General features: G+C 37.7%; 1 non-coding gene across 1 annotated transcript; it reads left to right on the forward strand.

The window, feature by feature from the left end:
* The first annotated feature begins 9,581 nt into the window (after positions 1-9,581).
* On the forward strand, positions 9,582-9,693 carry LOC126000352 (U6 spliceosomal RNA). The gene has a single exon (XR_007492696.1). It is a non-coding gene; the product is annotated as a U6 spliceosomal RNA (small nuclear RNA).
* The last annotated feature ends 8,580 nt before the right edge of the window (positions 9,694-18,273 follow it).

Consider the following 18,273-nt stretch of genomic DNA (forward strand, 5'->3'; position numbering starts at 1 on the left):
TTGAATCTCTACCATATCAGTAGTGATTTCTCCTTTTTCATTCCTAATACGAGTTATGAAGTTTCTCTCTCTCTTTCTTTGTTAGTTTTGACAGTGGTCTATCAATCTTGTTTATTTTTTTACAAAAAACCAACTTCTGCTTTTGTTGATCTTTTGGATTGTTTTCCGGGTTTCCACTTCATTGATTTCTGCTCTCAGCTTTGTTATTTCCTTCTGCCTCCCTATTTTTGGGTCCTTTTGTGTAGCACTTTCTAATTCTATGAGCTGTGACATTAAGCTATTCAGTTATGCCCCTTCTTTCCTGATGTGTGCTTGCAAAGCTATAGATTTTCCTCTCAGTACAGCTTTTGCTGTGTCCCATAGGTTCTGATAGTTTTTCTCTCCATTGTCATTTGTTTTCAGGAAGGTTTTGATTTCCTCTTTGATTTCATCTCAGACCCACTGGTTATTCTTTATTAGCTGTTTAACTTCCAGGTATTAAAATTTTTCTTCTGTGTCCCTTTGTAGTTCAGATATAATTTCAGGGCCTTTTGGTCAGCGAAGGTAGCCTGCAAAATTTTTATCCTCTTGATATTATGGAGGTATATTTTATGCGCTAACATATAGTCTATCCTGGAGAATATCCCATGTACATTAGAGAGGAATGTGTATCCAGGCTTCTGGGGGTGGGGTGTACTGTATATATCTACTAGGCCTCTTGCTTCCATTTCTCTGTTCAGGTCTAGTATATTCTTGTTGGTTTCAGTCTGGTTGACCTGTCAAGTGTTGACAATGCCGTGTTGAGGTCTCGCACAATTATTGTGTTGTTATTGATATTATTTTTCAGATTTGTCAACAATTGTATTAAATATTTTGCTGGCCCCTCATTCGGAGCATATATGTTTAGGAGAGTGATTTCTTCCTGCTGTATGTATCACTTGATTAATACAAAATGTCCATCTTTGTCCCTTACAACTTTCCTAAGTATAAAGTTTGCATCATCTGATATTAGTATGGCCACTCCAGCTTTTTTATGGGTGTTGTTTGCTTGGATGATTTTCCTCCAGCCTTTTATTTTGAGTCCATGTTTGTTCTGACTATTCAGGTGCATTTCTTGTAGGCAGCAGAAGGTTGGATTGAGTTTTTTTAAATCCATTTAGCCACTCTGTGTCTCTTAACTGGTACATTTCGTCCACTCACATTGAGAGAAAGAATTGTCCTGGGAGTTAGTGCCATCTTTATATTGAATTTTGGTATGTCTGTTGGTCAGTATTGTCTTAAAGTAGGCAGTTAAGTTTTTCTTTTAAGAATGGTTTTGAGTCTGTAAAGTTTCTGAGCTTTTGTTTGTCTGTGATACTATGTATTGTTTCTTCAAACCTGAAAGTGAGTTTTGCTGGGTGCAGTATTCTAGGCAAAGCATTTATTTCATTGAGTTTTGTCACTATTTCCCACCAGTGCCTTCTGGCCTTGAGTGTTTCTGGTGACAGGTATGTAGTAAATCTTAAGGCTGTTCCCTTGAATGCTATTTCTCTTTTCGATCTTGCTGCTTTCAGAATTCTGTCTCTATCTGTGGGATTCGTCATTGTCACTAGGTTGTGTCTTGAGGTGTTTTTTCTGGGGTCTCTTTTAGTTGGTACTCTTAGGGCATGCAGGATTTGCTCACATGCATTCTTTAGGTCTGGTAATTTCTCTTTAATGATGTTCTTGACCGTTGATTCTTCCTGGAGATTTTCTTCCTGTTTCTCTGGGACTCCAATGATTCTTAAGTTGTTTCTGTTGAGCTTATCATAGACTTCTATTTTCATCTGTTCCCATTTTTGAGTAATTTTTCCATTGTTTGATCATTTGCTTTTAGGCTTTTTTCCAGTCTCTTCTGCTGTATGGAATTCTTATATATCTCATCATCCAGTGTACTAATTCTATCCTCAGCTGCTGTTAACCCATGGGAAATCTCAAACATGTTTATCTTTAATTCATCTACTGAGTTTTTCAGACCTAATATTTGATCTGAAATTTCAGTTTGGAGTTTTCTGATTTCTATCTTCATATTCTCTTGATTCTTATTAGTGTTCTCTTCTATACTTTCTTTGAGTTCTTTAAACATCTTCCATATTGCGACTCTAAACTCCTTATCTGAGAGACTGAGTAGTTGGTTGGTCATTTTCAAGTCATCAGAGTTGACATCGTCATTCTCTATGTCTGGCACTGGCCTGCGTTGTTTCACCCTTGTCACACTTGTATTGTGGGTTTTTCTTCGTATTGTGGTTGCATTCATTGGCTAAATGATGTGCACAGCAGCGAAGCTAAGCAGAGCAACCGTGCTCCTCTGGCTCTTCCCTTTCTGGGTGTGTAGACTCACCTCCAGGGAAAGCTCCAGGGACGGCGAGCCATCCACAGATGCACCACACACACAGGATGAAATCAGGCCGAACATGCAGCACAGCACAGAAGACAGGCGCATAGGAGTGCTGGCATCTGAGTTCCAGCAGAGTTCAGTGGCTTCCCCTTTTTGGGCATGTAGAATCACCTCCAGGGAAGGCTCCAGGGAAGGAAAGCCGTCCGTAGATGAGCCACACAGAGGATGAAATCAGGCAGAAAATGCTGCACATAAGACAGGCAGATAGTGGTGCTGGCATTGAGTTCCAGCAGAGTTCAGTGGCTTCCCCTTTCTGGGGGTGTAAACTCACCTTCAGGGAAGGCTCCAGGGAAGGTGAACCGTCTGCAGATGAGCACACACAGGATGAAATAAGGCCAAATATGCAGCACAGCACAGAAGACAGGCAGATAGGGGTGCTGGCGTCTGAGTTCCAGTAGAGTTCAGCGGCTTCCCCTTCCTGTTATATCTTTTGGACCTTTGTATCTATTTTTAAAGAAATAATGTTTGATTCTTGTCTAATTCATCTATCCATCAGTATTTCCTGTTTTGTCTTTTTTCAAGGAACTAATAATGTAAAGAGAGCTAAAATATAGTATTGATCCCCAAAGATCTCAAATCCAACAGTGAATATATATTGACAAATATTTGCATATATAATAGAGGTGATAATGTAGATGGATTGAAGCAATACCTCTGAAACTACAACAGACAATATATACTAATGTCTATTGTGAGGCAATATTAGGGATAATAAGTATTTTGAAAAAGTAGGAAATGTATTTAGGACATAAAATTGATGATATGCTAGAGAAAAAGAATGGGTAATTTCAACACCACCACCACCACCACCACCAACAACAACAACAACAGGGGCCAGAGTGATCTATTTCAGAAGGTAATATGCTTGGCTTTCAGTTGATGACTAGTACCTGCATTCAACCTCCTGCATTCCTTTTTCCCAAGCATTGCTTGTATTTATTCCTGAGTGTACTTCTAGGAGTAAGCCTAGAGCACTTCTTAAAGTGAACAAAAGTTTTAAAAATACCCACCCAAATAAGCTAATTTTGGATTTGAGGAAAATATAGCAAGAATATTTCGTTTCACTTACACTAATGGTATCATCAGGATTCAATACCACTGGTCAGACCAACAGAAACAAAGACAAACAGATGGTGCTTTAGTAAACAAAGAAGTTTGGAACTACAAAAGACATAAATCCCACAAAGATTGGAAGAGAATGTTTCTACATGACTCATCTTACTAAGTATTTGTATCCAAGATTTATTGTAGAAAATTTTAGGAAAAAAAAAACACATCAAAAAGGGAGTGGATGAGATGAACAGAAACTCTCTTGAGAAAAGCATACAGATGTCCATATGAAATATGAAAAAACTTCTGCATTACTTATTATCAGAGAGATGCAAACAGAAAGAACAATATATGATTTTACACTGGGGAGATTGGCACACATCATAAAGAACAACAGAAAGCCAATTTGACTTCGATGTGGGGGAAATGTCATTGTTGGTTGAATGTCAACTGGTCTATGCTTTTTAGAAAACAGTATGTACACTTCATATAGAAAAACCTAGAAATTTAGTTCCTGCATTTCTCAGAAATATCAAATCTTGGTACTGATCATTAAGGCCAATAATGTCTATATTCAGATAGTGCATTTGCATTCCTATCTTTATTAAAGTACTATTCACAATTACCTAAAATCGGAAAATAACTCAAAGGCCCAAGAACAAATGTCTGAATAAAATAATTGTGGGACTTAAAGGGGAATAAAATTGACTATTATTAAGGATGAAATCATGCAATTTGTTGCTAAGTGACTAGATCTGGAAGGTATCAGACTTAATAAAGTCAGTGAGAAGATGGATAGATCCAGAATGATCTTTCTGTGTGTATATAAATAAAAGAAGTACAAATAAATGTCTTAAGGAAATGTGTACAAAAATGTATGTCTAGAAATGCACATGAAGAAATGTGATGTATAAATGTGGTATATAAATGTGTTATATAGAGAATCAAATTATGAACACGGCAAATGCTCAAAGACAACAGAGACTGAGGACTTATCTTTAGTAGAAAGCATATTAAGGGGTAATGTAGCAGGGGACACTGGGACAGTAGATTAGGGAAGTGGAAAGTCCTGACAGATGTGGTGCTGTAATTCTTTATGCGTAGACCCTACAATTAACAGTTTTGAAAATAGGGTGGCAAGAACCCAGTTAAGATTTGAGGTCAACTTAAGCTAATATGCATGAATATGGAAATGTAAAAAAAAATGCTATGCCTGTAATGTTTAAGGAGTTATGTAAGTTTTATGGCTTTAGATTGCCTTGTGTGCTGTTAAGAAATATTATAGTGTGTTACAATCTTAATGTTCTTTGGATGAAATTTCAAAGTTGGGATATCAGCAAGGGGACTTCTGAGAATTATGTTATGTATTGTCCTTCCACTGTAACTTTACCTTGTCCTCTTTCTTTGCATCCTTGTTCTCATAATTACAAATAAAAAATTAAAAAAAAAAAGAAAATAGGGTGGCAAAATTAGATTTAAACAGATTGAATAAATGATATCTATTTAGAAAACCTGGGATTTACCAAAGTAATTATACTTTTTACTTTCTGTAGAAATGGTTGTGTAATTGTATTCACACCTGTGTTGTATTACCTGTGTTGGATAAAACAAATCATTTGAATGTACTTTTTGCCTAGTGATTTTATAATGTAAACAGAATAAATCATGGAATATTAAAGTGTGTAGTGCAGTTTAATATATTCAGGTCACAACAAGTTTATCTGGTATTCCCATTTCTGTTTTTCATCTAAAACAGGTCGCCTAGGACTATTTTTTTTGGGGGGGGGTCTCACACCAGGCAGCACTCAGGAGTTACTCCTGACTCTACACTCAGAAATCACTCCTGGCAGTCTCAGGGGACCAAATGGGATGCCGGAATTCGAATCACCATCCTTCTGCATGCAAGGCAAACACCTTACCTCCATGCTATCTCTCCAGCCTGCCTAGGACTATTTTCAATTGACTAAGAGCATCCCACTGGTTCAGAGTTTTGACTAAATTCTCTAAAAATGTAGGTTAGAATGTACCTGATACAATTCTGTACTCACATTCTTCTGGAGTAGGTAGCTGCATAAAGTAACAGTGATGGAATTAGTCTTTATACCTATTCTATTAAGAGCATTTTCATTTTTCCTTATGATAACCAGAATGCTGTACAAATTTTATATATATATATATATCTGACATCATATTTATACCAGATAGCATTCTGCTATGTTAAAAAGATAGCACTTTTCAGAACATTTAACACAGCTAAAAATCATATCATTTATATCAATATTCATGACCATTGGCACAGTGCTTTCTACTCAGGAGTTTTAAAATAATTATTTTAAACTAATCAATATTTCATTAACAGTTTGTTCTGTTTGCAACGAGATTTTCTCCTGTTAAGTTACAACTACGTAGTAACACTACTCATTGAAAAATATATAGCTGATTGTGTTACTTATAATTATAAACCCTGCAATAATTTGACTATATTTGTTTTTCTAATTTGATTAAAAACACTATGATTTGCAAAGTTATTGATAGTTGAAGTATTTTTTCTTTGTGGGTTTTTTTTTTTTTTTTTTTTTGGTTTTTGGGCCACACCAGGTGACACTCAGGAGTTGCTCCTGGCTATGCGCTCAGAATTCTCTCCTGGCTTGGGGGACCATTCGGGACGCTGGGGGATAGAAACCGCAGTCCATCATAGGTTAGCGCATGTAAGGCAGACGGTATATGGTTCGTGCCACTGCTCCGGTCCCTATAGTTTAGTGTTAGACATACAGTTTTTAGCACCAATCCCACCACCATTGTCACCTCCCTCTACCAATGTTCCTAGTTTCTATCAAATACACACCCTCCGAGCCTGCTATCATACAGGCACCTTATAAAGTTTGGTTGTTCAAGTTTAGGACTTGTGATTTCAGTATTACTTCATGGTTTGAATATTAAATCCCATCATTATTTAATAGTAACAACGTCTGTGAATTCCCTTGGCCCTTTCCCCCCCCCCCCATTACTTCACATCTGTTTTTCTTCCTATGCATTCTATTTATTTTCTTTTCCTCACTACTTAAGCCAAGGTTGTTTTAGAAAACCCCCATTTAAAATATTGCATCCCCTCATACATTTATTCATAATACCACATGTGATATCCTATAATAGTCTTCTCTGACTTATTTCTTTTAACATGCCATCTTTCTGTTCCATCAATGTTGTAACGAATTGCATGGTTTTATTATTCCTTACAGCTATGTAATATTTCATTATAGACATGTGCCACATATATATCACCTATCCACTCATCTGTTGTTAGACATATATGTTGGTTCCAATTCTTAGCTATTGTATTGAGTGATGCAATTATAGTACAAATTTGGAGTACCAGCATGGCACTAGTTTTGTTCAGAAGCATTAAGAATATATACACAATTCTAAATAATAGTCTCAGAGCACAGTACAAGCAGTAAAGCCTCAGCTAGTTTTAGTTCATGAACAGATGTGCTGATATATATATATGTATATGTATATATCCATATGTATGTATATATGTTTATATATGTTCCTGGAGTTTTCAAATGTGATGGTTCAGAAATTTGTCTTTCATTAATTTTCCTTCAAGATGAGCTCGGAGAGAGTTTCCAGAGGTGGTCCACTAAGATAGGGCAGTTATACACTTTGGTCTTTGCTGGAATCAGATTGAGGTACCTACAATAAGAAACTATAGCAAGTCCTAATACTTGGTATTCAACACAGATTCATTTGTCTTGATTTTCTAAGGCAGTAAGGACATATGAAGATACACTAATTATTATAGGACATCTTCCACAATTTTCACTAAATGCTTCTCAGAAGTATTCTAGAGACTTTTAACATAAACACAAGACATTCTGTAGCAGAAAGTGGCTGGTTGTAGAAAAGAGATTTAAATGGATTGACAAGGTGTGCCAAATGCAAAGTGTAAAGATTTAGCCTGCAAAGAAGCAAATCAATATTTCCCAAATGAGTATCCAAAAGTCTATATAATTTTGTTTGTATCTAGTTAAGTGATACAGCTTATTGGGCAGCAGAGTTATTTAACTAGCAACAAAAACACATAGCTATATGCATGGCTATCGGAAGTGTTTCTGTGAATGATCTTTTGTGTTATTGAACTCCAGTAAGCCAGGATTCAGCCTTTAGCAGGAAGATATGAGTAAGCTATGGGAATGCAATCAGGATTTCAGTTAAGGGTACTAAATTAAGATACAGAAAATGAGGGCGAGGATCAAAAACTTCGACCCCATTTAGGTATAAATAAATTAGCAACAAATCAACCCTCATCTCCCTACTGCTGGGATTAGGTTTCCACATACTCTGCCAGAGCTGTTTACATTGGCTCAGAAAATAAAAAACTCTATTTATGTGCTCTTGTCGAATTGATTACAGGGTTGAGTTTGAGATTTGTTCAAAACTGACGTCTCCAGTAAATATTGCTCTTTTCACCAAGGATGTCACGTTTCTGTACATGCAGAAGAAACAAAATTACTTTAGTACACAGAAGATATTTGGAAGTATGAAAGTACAATAGATTTTTGTCTCCACTCTCCTCTCATTCAAAGAATAAGAGAAATAGCTGCATCAGGGATATTATTAAAAACATAAATTCATAGGTCCCATTTAAATCTAGTAAATCAGTATTCCATTTCAGTAACTCTAGCACCTGAAATCAATATACATCAGTCTATTATAAGTGTTGTTATAGGGAACAATTAGGGGGCACTGTAATCAGTGGATGGAACTGATCCTCAAAACTCCAATCCTAGACTGTATCGTTCTGTAGATTTGGTTGCTGTGCTGACAATTAATAATTTTCCTGACTTCCTACTCCCTATCTGAGGTCATATATTTTTACCATGGTGATGATTTGAATATTACACTCAAAATGAAAAAGGGAAAGCAAGAACCAAGCAAGAAGAAAATATTAAAAGTGTTAATGTCAACATGTTAATTTCCTTCTCTTTACTGATGTAATGAATAAAGTAAGGATTAAAAGCAAAACTCACAAATATCTCTTATCAGTTTTTGAAACCCCATTACCATATCTATTTATGTGTTTTACTACTTCAAAGATCTCCATTTCTTTATCGTTCCAGCTTCCTACATGCCTGGCAGTGGACTACAGGAATAGGAACTGTGTATCACAGTGAATTTCTGGTGCTCCTGGTGGCGCTTTACTTGTGGTCAACTTCCTGGCCTCAGGTGGTCTATTCACACCACTAGTAGTTGCCAAATCTGAGGTTTCTGTGACTATTACTGGAGTAGGAGTTGCTTGTACAGGAGCTGTTTTTATTCCAAGGACTCCAAGATTTTCTACACTACCACACCATCATCACCACCACCACCTCCTTCTTCCTAATCATCACTTGGATCTTCTCTTTTTATTTTCATCTTTTTCTTTTTTTTTATTGGCATTTTCTCAACTCTGAGGCTGCTGTAATAAAACATTTTTCCCAAAGTCTTTCCATTTGTCTTCATCCTTGGTAACTCCCTTAGTGGATCTCTGATACCCGTGGCCCCCTCTGTCTCACTGTTGCCCTGCCAGGTGCCTGCACCACCTCAAACCCACCATCTGTGGAGGCCGTGTCCATGGCACTCGGAGCCCAGCTGCTCTTCTTTTTCTTTTCCTTTTAGCACTGGGGGAAGAAGTTGACCAAGGTCTGGTCCTCAGTTTCTGTCATGGCCACAGCTTTGGTGGCCCTAATGGGTGGGGCAGCAGTGGGCACGGCCCATGGGACTCCAAGCTCAGGGTCGAGGGCATGACACTAAGAGTCACCTGCACTGTGAAGCCTCAGCCCTGTGGGGGATTGGCTAGCTCCCACTCCATTGTCCCCAAGGCCCCCTTTCTATATCCTTTCTTAAGTCTTCGGACTTCTAGAATTTTTCCATGTTCAGATTGCTCATCCTGTCAATTCATCAAAGTGTCAACTAGTGTCTAAGACATTCACTACTTGATGGAAGTCAATGTGGTATTTCCCAGTCTTTTATTTTCTTGAACATTTATGAACTTATGTCACAATTTTTTAGCAATTCTACGTTCATCTGGGATAGAGTTTTGAGAATCTATATTTTAACAAGCTGTCCATGTATTTCTAAGAAAAGTCATTTAGTGCTCGCTTTGGCAGCACATATACTAAAATTGGAATGATACAGAGAAGATTAGCATGGCCCCTGTGCAAGAAAGGTCATTCAAAGGAGCTTCAAAGATTAAAGATATTTTTTAGTAGAATTAGAAAAAAGACAGGACAGAGTTGGAAGTAGAATTCTGGTGTTTAAGCAACATAGACTAGATAGCAGCATAAAGCCCACCAAGAACCCACACTCTTTTTTTAAATATACTTTTTATTTTGATCGTAGTGGTTTACATATTGTTGACAATAATATTACAGGTTCATATTTACATAAAATCAGGGGGGTTCCCATCACTGATTTGTCCTCCCTACACCTCCGTGTTCGTCCTACCTCCCATATCCTCCTCTCTCACTCCCAGGGCTGTGAGAAATTGTGGTCCCCTCTGTACCTAGCTTACTACTTAGTAGTCTTGGTCTTGGTGCTCCCTTATTTTCCCCTCTAACTGGGAGGAAGGACTACATAGTTCAAGTTATGTGGTTTTATTTGAAGAAGAGAAAAGTAATAAACTGGGGTAAAAGTCTAATATGCCGAAAATGGGGGGAATCCTTCTAGAGGCTCTCATCATCGGTTTGAGAGATGAAGGAGAAAAAGAAGGTGAAACACCCCAACAGTACAAAAAGAAGAGTCAAATATCCAGTGAGCACTCCAGTGATAACGATAGACACCACAAAAAAAGCCATGGTCTTAAGTTAAAAAACATGGCAGAGCACCTAAAGAAAGAAAAGAAAAGAAAAAAAAACAATATAAATATAAATGGGGATAACAGCTTCAATAATCACACCAAAACAAAGCAATCGATAAAAAGTACATAGGTAAATAATAATAATAATAATAATAATAAATGAAGAAAAAATAATATATAAAAGATAAAAAATGTTTTGTGCTTTTTGCCTTTTTTCCCCTCCTGCACTGGCACAGTAAATATTGGGGTCATTCGAAAAGGAATTCACTTGGCCTTAGAGCTGTGGGGTTTCTCCACCCTTGGGGTGTACTGTCACGGGATTAACTATAGACTCCATTCAGGTTCATTTACTCTACCGGTAGTGCTTTCGTGGTGTTTGGAAAACTTCTGCTCCGTCCTGGGTGATGAAATAAGACCTCTGTATCTATAGATCTCAGTATCTGCACAGGTCCAGGAGTGGGACTTATGATGAAGTCTTTCTTTGTGGTTCTAGAAATTCTGTTTCCTCAGTGTCATTTTAATTCATCTTCTGTGGTTGGTGGTCTTGGTCTTTGCACTGATCCTAGGATGGAAACTAGGATAGCGTCTTTCATTGTGTTTCCAGAAGCCCCATTCCGTTGCAATTGTCTCTGCCGGACCTTTGGAAATGGGGATCATGGTTATTGTGTGGGTCATAGTTCAAATCCTAGATGAGGGCTTTTTTATTGGTCTCAAGATATATTCAGTCCAGTCATGGTTCTAGCAGCCAGTCATCTGTAAATCGCAATCTTGGCTTTTGGACCGACCAAAGGGTGACAAGTCTTTGATTTTGTCTTATTGTTAGCTGGTGAGGTAGGATGACCTGTTCTTAGGTCAAGTTGTTTCCATTTTCTTTGTTGTCAGGATATCATATTAGAACTGGCATTTGTTGGTGGCCCAGCGGTATTAAGGATGTCCCGGATGGGATTTGTTTCCTGTAGCTGTTGTGAAGAACTGTGTCGATTCTATGTCTGGGATCCAAAAGAACCCACACTCTTTATGTTACAACTCTCTCAAGCAGTTGAGAGAGTTGTATATATATGTATATATATTATGGTATTACACTGATCCAGGTACAAACAAAATACCAACTAGATCAAAAATTGTGTAATTATTTTCAGATTTTTTTAGCCCTCTGGAAATCAGTTTCCAAATTATAAAATGGATAAATTTAATAATTGCTTTATAGTATATGATTATAAAATAAAAGATTAACACAGCTTCAAACAGATGGCAAATGCTCCATAGACATTCAATATCATTATTCTAGGTCCACAATATGCTTTTTTCCTTTTTTGCCTGTGTTTTAGAATTTTTTCATATTTTAGAAAGTTAATACAAAGTATGTACTGTACATTACATAACACTTCCAGTGATGTCTGGGAAAACATCCCACGATTAAATCATTAACATTTCTTCAGGAAAACTGTCTGAATTTTCAAAATGATAAATGATAAATAATAAGTTCATGTTGGCTTAGGTTAGGTTTTGATGACAAGCAAAGCTTAGAAAAATTAAATAGCTAAAATTTTAGTTTTGACAGTAGAGCTAAACATAAGGTATGATGAACCAATACTAAACTCATTAAAGTGGGAAGGGTATGGTTGTGACTTTTCTTTCCCCTTCATTGCCACTAGAACTTTCTCTTAAATATCAGAAGTTCCAAAATCTCTATAGAGGTATCCCATTTATTCAAATAATATTATATTCAAGGTGGCAGTGTCTTGAATTTTTCTATTTATGTAGCACTAATGGTATTCTTGTTAAAATTATAAGCATTGATCCAAGTGCAAATTCTACTCTTGCCAATATTAATTACTTAATCCCACCAAGAAAATCTACCCTGATTTTTCAATTTGTAGACTGTTTTCCTCTTAAATATCAGTGTACTTCTGCTGCCTTTTTCAAAAGATCCTGTATAAAACACATTAATTTGGAAAATTTCCGTAATACAGCCCTGAGGATTGAAGCAAAGAAAGAACTGGAACATCAAACTGGGAAATCACAATAATAAGTTTAGACTAGGTTTTGCAGTAAATCTGCAAAGTTTAATAAATTGGCAGACCTTTCAAACTACTACATTTAAATGTTTACTTAATTGATGTCTAGAAAGGCAGCAACCAAAGAAATAGGCTTAGGGAAAACATTGCCGGAAATCCAAACTTAAGGCAGTAAGAACTTTGATACAACATTGAGATTTCATGAGCCTTGAAAACCTTTGAGAAGAATTATAGGCCAGGTACAAGGAGGCTTTTTGCATCCTTGAGCAGAGAGGTATAAGGGAAACCACCCTCTCTCATCCCCCAGCTCCATAGGAGCAAAGGTCATGCAAAGAATATCAAAATAAGACCATAAACTGCTTAGATACCCCCTTGGCAACCACTCCAGCAATTGTCTGGGAGGTGGATTGTGCAGTTTGACAAGTCTAGATATAAATTACTCTGGCAGCATTATGCACATGCACATGCCACATGTCACATGCCACATGTCCATCCACATTTCCCCTCTGAGATGTGTATTTTTATAAACTTCAGAGTGCTTTTCACAGTCTGTGGAAATAGGCCCAGCACATGCATGCATGAGTTGTGTATTGTCACTTCACATTCTAGACAAACCCTAGTTCTCTTTTGAGCAAGTACATTTATCAAACTCCTCCCATCCCTCTCTTTTCTTACGTACAAACATGATTTACTTTAGAAAACAACAACAAAATAGGCTTACTAAAAGATTGGTAAAAAACAGGCTTCGTATGTCCCATTTGATGTTTGTGTGCATTTCAAGTGACAGCCTTGGTCAACAGTTTCTCTTAACATGTAAGCACTCTGTTCTGGAGTACCTGGTAAAGCCCATTGAGGAAAGGCCTGTAATAAATTGCTCCTAACTTACACTGATTTATTAGTAATCTGTTCTATACAACTCTTTGAAAGAGAAACTAAGGTCATGCAACTGTCATGAGCAGTTGTATTCTTCCCTTTGACTTCAAAAGGGTGAGATAAGCTTTGATTATGGGAACTAAACTTATTTATAAATAACTCTAAATGTGGTACCAAAAGAGACATAGTTTTTAGATTTGTCTGGAGACGTGGGTGTCATCCCAATTCTGTCTGCATCAAGAATGACAAACTTGAGCCTGTAGCATCATCTCTAGGAGAGTTTATATTTATACATGAAGAAGTTTTACTTCCAAACTTCATTACGAATAAAATATTATGTTTCAGTTTATCCAGAAATATGAAAGTTTAGCGGTACCTCGGCTAATTTTGTCTTCCAAATTTACCTTGTGGATACTATGTAATCGATACATAGAACTTTAATTTTGATCACAGATTCTTCAATTTGAAGATACATTAAAATTTTCTCAAATTGTTCTATTTAGATTCTTGGACTTCATTTTTTACACTATGTAAGTCAATGGGTTTGGGTTAAGAATGGATAATCTATATTTTAATCAAACTCTATCTGCTGCTAATGCAGTTTTCCAGACCATAATTTCAAGAAAATCTAGGCTATGTACTCCTAAAATGCCTGATTTATGTAAACATTATCTATATATTCAAGAAGAAGCGGGATGGGATGGAATGGGATGGGGGAGAGGACACTGTTACATTGGTGTAGTGAGGTATATCCTTTTGGAGTTTTGGTGCTGGGATTTTTATGCATGAAAACCTCCTACTAACGGAGCTGTTGATAACGATGCCTACAATAAAATATATTTTAAAAAATAGTTGACTCCTACTATTCTTGAAATATGTACTATGTAAATTGCCTTCTTTCAAGGCTCTATCTGAGACTCTCTGGCTACCTCAACACATTGATACCAGGCTTAGGCATTTCACAAGCTTATTACAGGCTACAAGACAGGGTATAATTTAACTGTCTCTAATCATAGGCTTCTGTTTTTCTTGTTGGAAGATACTAATACTCTACTCTGGCAGAATGAAGTAGAAAATCGAATTGAATGAAGTAAGATAATAAAACCTTATCTGATAGTTGCTGTGACTCAGACTTTAATGCTTTCCTTTAAACTTAATCTTTCCTTCTGGCTTGCGTTGAAAAATCCAATGACCTAGAAACAATCTCAAAAGCATCCCATATCACAGTCTCCAATTTTCCCATCATAATGTGCAAAACTATATTAAAGATCCTCATTTGCTCCATTAGAGTACTGGCTCTATGGACTTATTTCACATTGCTACTAAAGTTATGATTCCCAGACTAGGGCTTCATATAATATCTTTTAAGAGAGCCAGCCACATTCTAGACCTGAATGACTGAATATTTTTATATCAGCCTAAATTCTAGATAACATTGCTCTAATAGGACATGAGCCATGGACACTCCTCTTTTCTATTAATCTAAGAAAACATAAAACATGCAAAGTATATCTATCTGACAAGCACCTGGAAACAAAATCTTCCATGGGGATAGGACTCATAGCACTTAAATAAACAAATAAAAGAACATCACAAGGAATCTGGAAAAATCCTCAGGACAGGGGCCGGAGAGATAGCATGGAGGTAAGGCGTTTGCCTTTCATGCAGAAGGACAGTGGTTTGAATCCCGGCATTCCATATGGTCCCCTGTGCCTGCCAGGGGAGATTTCTGAGCATAGAGCCAGGAGTAACCCCTGATATCATTTATGTTTTCTAATCCAGTTCTCTATTATGTGTGTTTTAATGGGGGATATGTGTCTTTTTAATGGAAGAGTTTAGTCCATTAACATTTAATGAGATTATTGACCAGAGAGAGCTGTTGTGCAGTTGTGTTGTTTAGGGTGGTTGTTGTTACAATAAGGGCTTTGGATTGTGTAATTTGTCTCTGAGTAGGTCATTTAGGACCGGTTTTTTTTTTTTTTGCGCAAATAATGCAAGTTCATTTTTTTTTTGAGATTGATTTTAGTCTTCCCTCCCATATGAATGAGAGTTTTGCTGGATAGTGGACTCTAGGTTGAAAATTTCTTTCATTCAGTCTTTTAAATATGTCATTCCACTGTCTTCTTGCTTGAAGTATTTCATATGGGAGATCTGGTTTGATTCTAATATTCCTTCCTTTGTATGTGAGGGTTTTTTCTCCCTTATTGTTTTAAATAGGTTGCCTTTCTCTTTGTTTCTTGCCACTTGAATTACTATGTATCTTGGAGTTGGTTTGTTAGGGTCTATTTTGTTGGGAATCTTTTCACCTCCTAAATTTGCTCAGATACGTCTTTCCAGAGGGAAGGAATGTTTTCCACTATTATTTCCCTGAATAATTTTTCTTTCCCTTTCCCTGTTTCCTCCCCTTCTGGTATACCTATAATTCTTGATTGTTTCTTTTGTCTTTGCTCATTAAATACTGGACTTTTACTTCCAGTGCTTTACCTTCTATTTCTTTGTTGACTTATTTGTTGTCTTTTATTTGCAGTTTATATTTGAGTTCTTATATGTGATTCTCAAGCTGTGCGATTCTGCTCTTCTGGCTTTCTACAGTTTTATGTATATCTTTTAATTCCGTTTGTATGAAGTCTCATATTTTGTAGCAATTCTTGTTTAAGTTGGTTCATTTGTTCATCTATTGATTTCTTGTAATCTCTGGCCAGTGTTTCTTTCATCTCTTCTAGCATGGCTTGGAATTTTATTTTCATGGCTGCTTTTAGGTCTTTCTCTCTTGGACCTGTGCATTTTGGTGGACTTGGAAACTTGTTCTGATTTCTCTCCATCTCCCCTGTTGTTAAAGTTTTCCTAGGTTTACCCATCATTTTTAGCATTAATTGGCTTGGCTTGGAATGCAGTGCCTTCAGGTTTCAGCCCGCTTTTGCCACCTGTGGCATGGGGCTGTGTCCCTTCTCGGGGTGTGGTTCTACATGAGTATGTTTGGTGATATCGCTGAGTTTCGGTCCTTCCCTCCTCCTCCAGACAAGGTTGGTCAATTGCCACTCCCTTTCTGCCAGACAGTGAAGGTTTACTTCTGGCCAAAATGGTACAGGGCACCATTGAGCCTAGATCATTAGCCCTCCCCATCCAGGAGCCAGCCTGCGCTTCCTTCTTGCCCCTCTAGTCACTGGTCCTCCTGATTCCCTGTCTCCCTTGGCTGTGTAAGATAGATTGATGAGTTGGCGATCCCCACAAGTGCTCCCACTGGACTTTCTCCCTGGCCTCATGGACCTAGGGTCCCCTGGGCTGTCCATTTTATGTCGAAGAGTGGGCTCCTTTGGGTGAGCACTCACCACATGCTCTGGTCTGCTGCCTTCCAGCCCTTGCCTAGCCTGTCCCTGGAACTCAAGGCTCCCTTGAATGGGCGCCTAGCACATGCTCTGGTTGGCGACCTCCCATCACTCCCCTGGCCTGTCCCAGGAACTCACAGCTCCCTTGAATGGGTGCCCTCCATGCTTCTGGTCGGCTGCTTCCCACACTCCCCTGGCCTGTTCCATGAACTCATGGCTCCCTTGAATGTGTGCCCTGCACACACTCTGGTCGGCAACCTCCCCTCTCTCTCTCTGGCCTGTCTCTGGAACTCACAGCTCTCTTGAATGGGTGCCCTCCACGTGCTCTGGTCGATGACCTCCCCACACTCCCTCTGGCCTGTCCCAGGAACTCCCATTTATTTGCAATTCATAAGAACGAAAAGGTCAAGTTTCATTTTCATTTAGTCATATCAAATATTTTGTAGGTCTTTAATATCATATTTATGATTTCATGTATTCATTCAATGCTAGACTACATGCACTAATTGGTATTGGCTTTGGATAATTAAGTGACTCTAGGATAAACTGAAAGATCAATGTAATTGTGGTGACAACATCGTGGAAATTTAAAACCAGCAACTATATGTGGCCAGCATTCATGCTTTAGAACAGAGACATTATCAAAACCCTGGTTACAGGTGTTTTTCATGCTGGCTATACTGTCCTGGTTATTGTTGTTTTCAGTAGTCAATTTGAAACAGATATACCAAAAAATTGCAGAGCTGTGAGCATTCCTTTATGCCTAATGAATGCATATCAAATATAAAACAACCAACTAGTATTATCAAACTCTGTTAATATAACAAGCTTGATTCCATCATATCATCTATGGCCATAGAACTATGTGGAAACTGGATCTGGAGCTTTGGTGCAGCGGCAGGGCATTTGCCTTGCACGCAGCTGATCCAGGAAGGACCTTGGTTATACCCCCAGCGTCCTATAAGGTCCCTGGATCCAGGAGTTATTTCTGAGCTCAGAGCCAGGAGTAACCCTTGAGTGTCATTGGGTGTGGCCCAAAAACAAAACAAAACAAAAAGCAATTCACTTTATGAATATATACATTTTTAATTAAGAGCCTAAAAGTTTCCCTGGTATCAAAAGAGGGTAAATTTTAACATCTCAAGGTTTTTCCTCTCTAGCCAAACCTAGGTGCCAATTCTGATGTATATTGAAGGAGTAGCAAGAAGCCAGATTTTCCTATCAATATTCCTTTTTACCTGAATGAACAGGTTTTTTACTTTAAGGGACATTACAGTTAACTAAATTCCTGTCTGATTAAGAAGCAGTGTTTATTAGAAGGGGCAATGAAAGAGACAAACTTACTTGAAAGAGATGTGAACATTTACCTGGTAAAAGCTATCTTAACAACCCACTGCTAATTCTATGTCTAACTTTGGATGTTATATCTGAGGTAAAAATTAGAAAATCTCTAGGGGTCCCTTAGTGATGTCCCAAAACAAACATTCCTTTGATCTGAAGAGCAGTCTGCTTTAAGCTACAGGGTTTTTGTTTGTTTGGTTGGTTGGTTTTGGATTTGGGGTCATACCCGAGAGCGCTCAGGGGTTACTCCTGGCTCTATTCTCAGAAATTGCTCCTGGAAGGCTCAGGGGACCATATGGGATGCCAGGATTTGGATTTGAACCACTGTTCTTCTGCACGCAATCAAATGCCCTACCTCGATGCTATCTCTCCAGCCCCAAGTTACAAGGATTTTTAAAAAACTATGAGAATTAAAATTGTTTTTATGTA

The sequence above is a fragment of the Suncus etruscus genome, chromosome X (genome assembly GCF_024139225.1).
Source record: "Suncus etruscus isolate mSunEtr1 chromosome X, mSunEtr1.pri.cur, whole genome shotgun sequence".
Taxonomy (NCBI): domain Eukaryota; kingdom Metazoa; phylum Chordata; class Mammalia; order Eulipotyphla; family Soricidae; genus Suncus; species Suncus etruscus.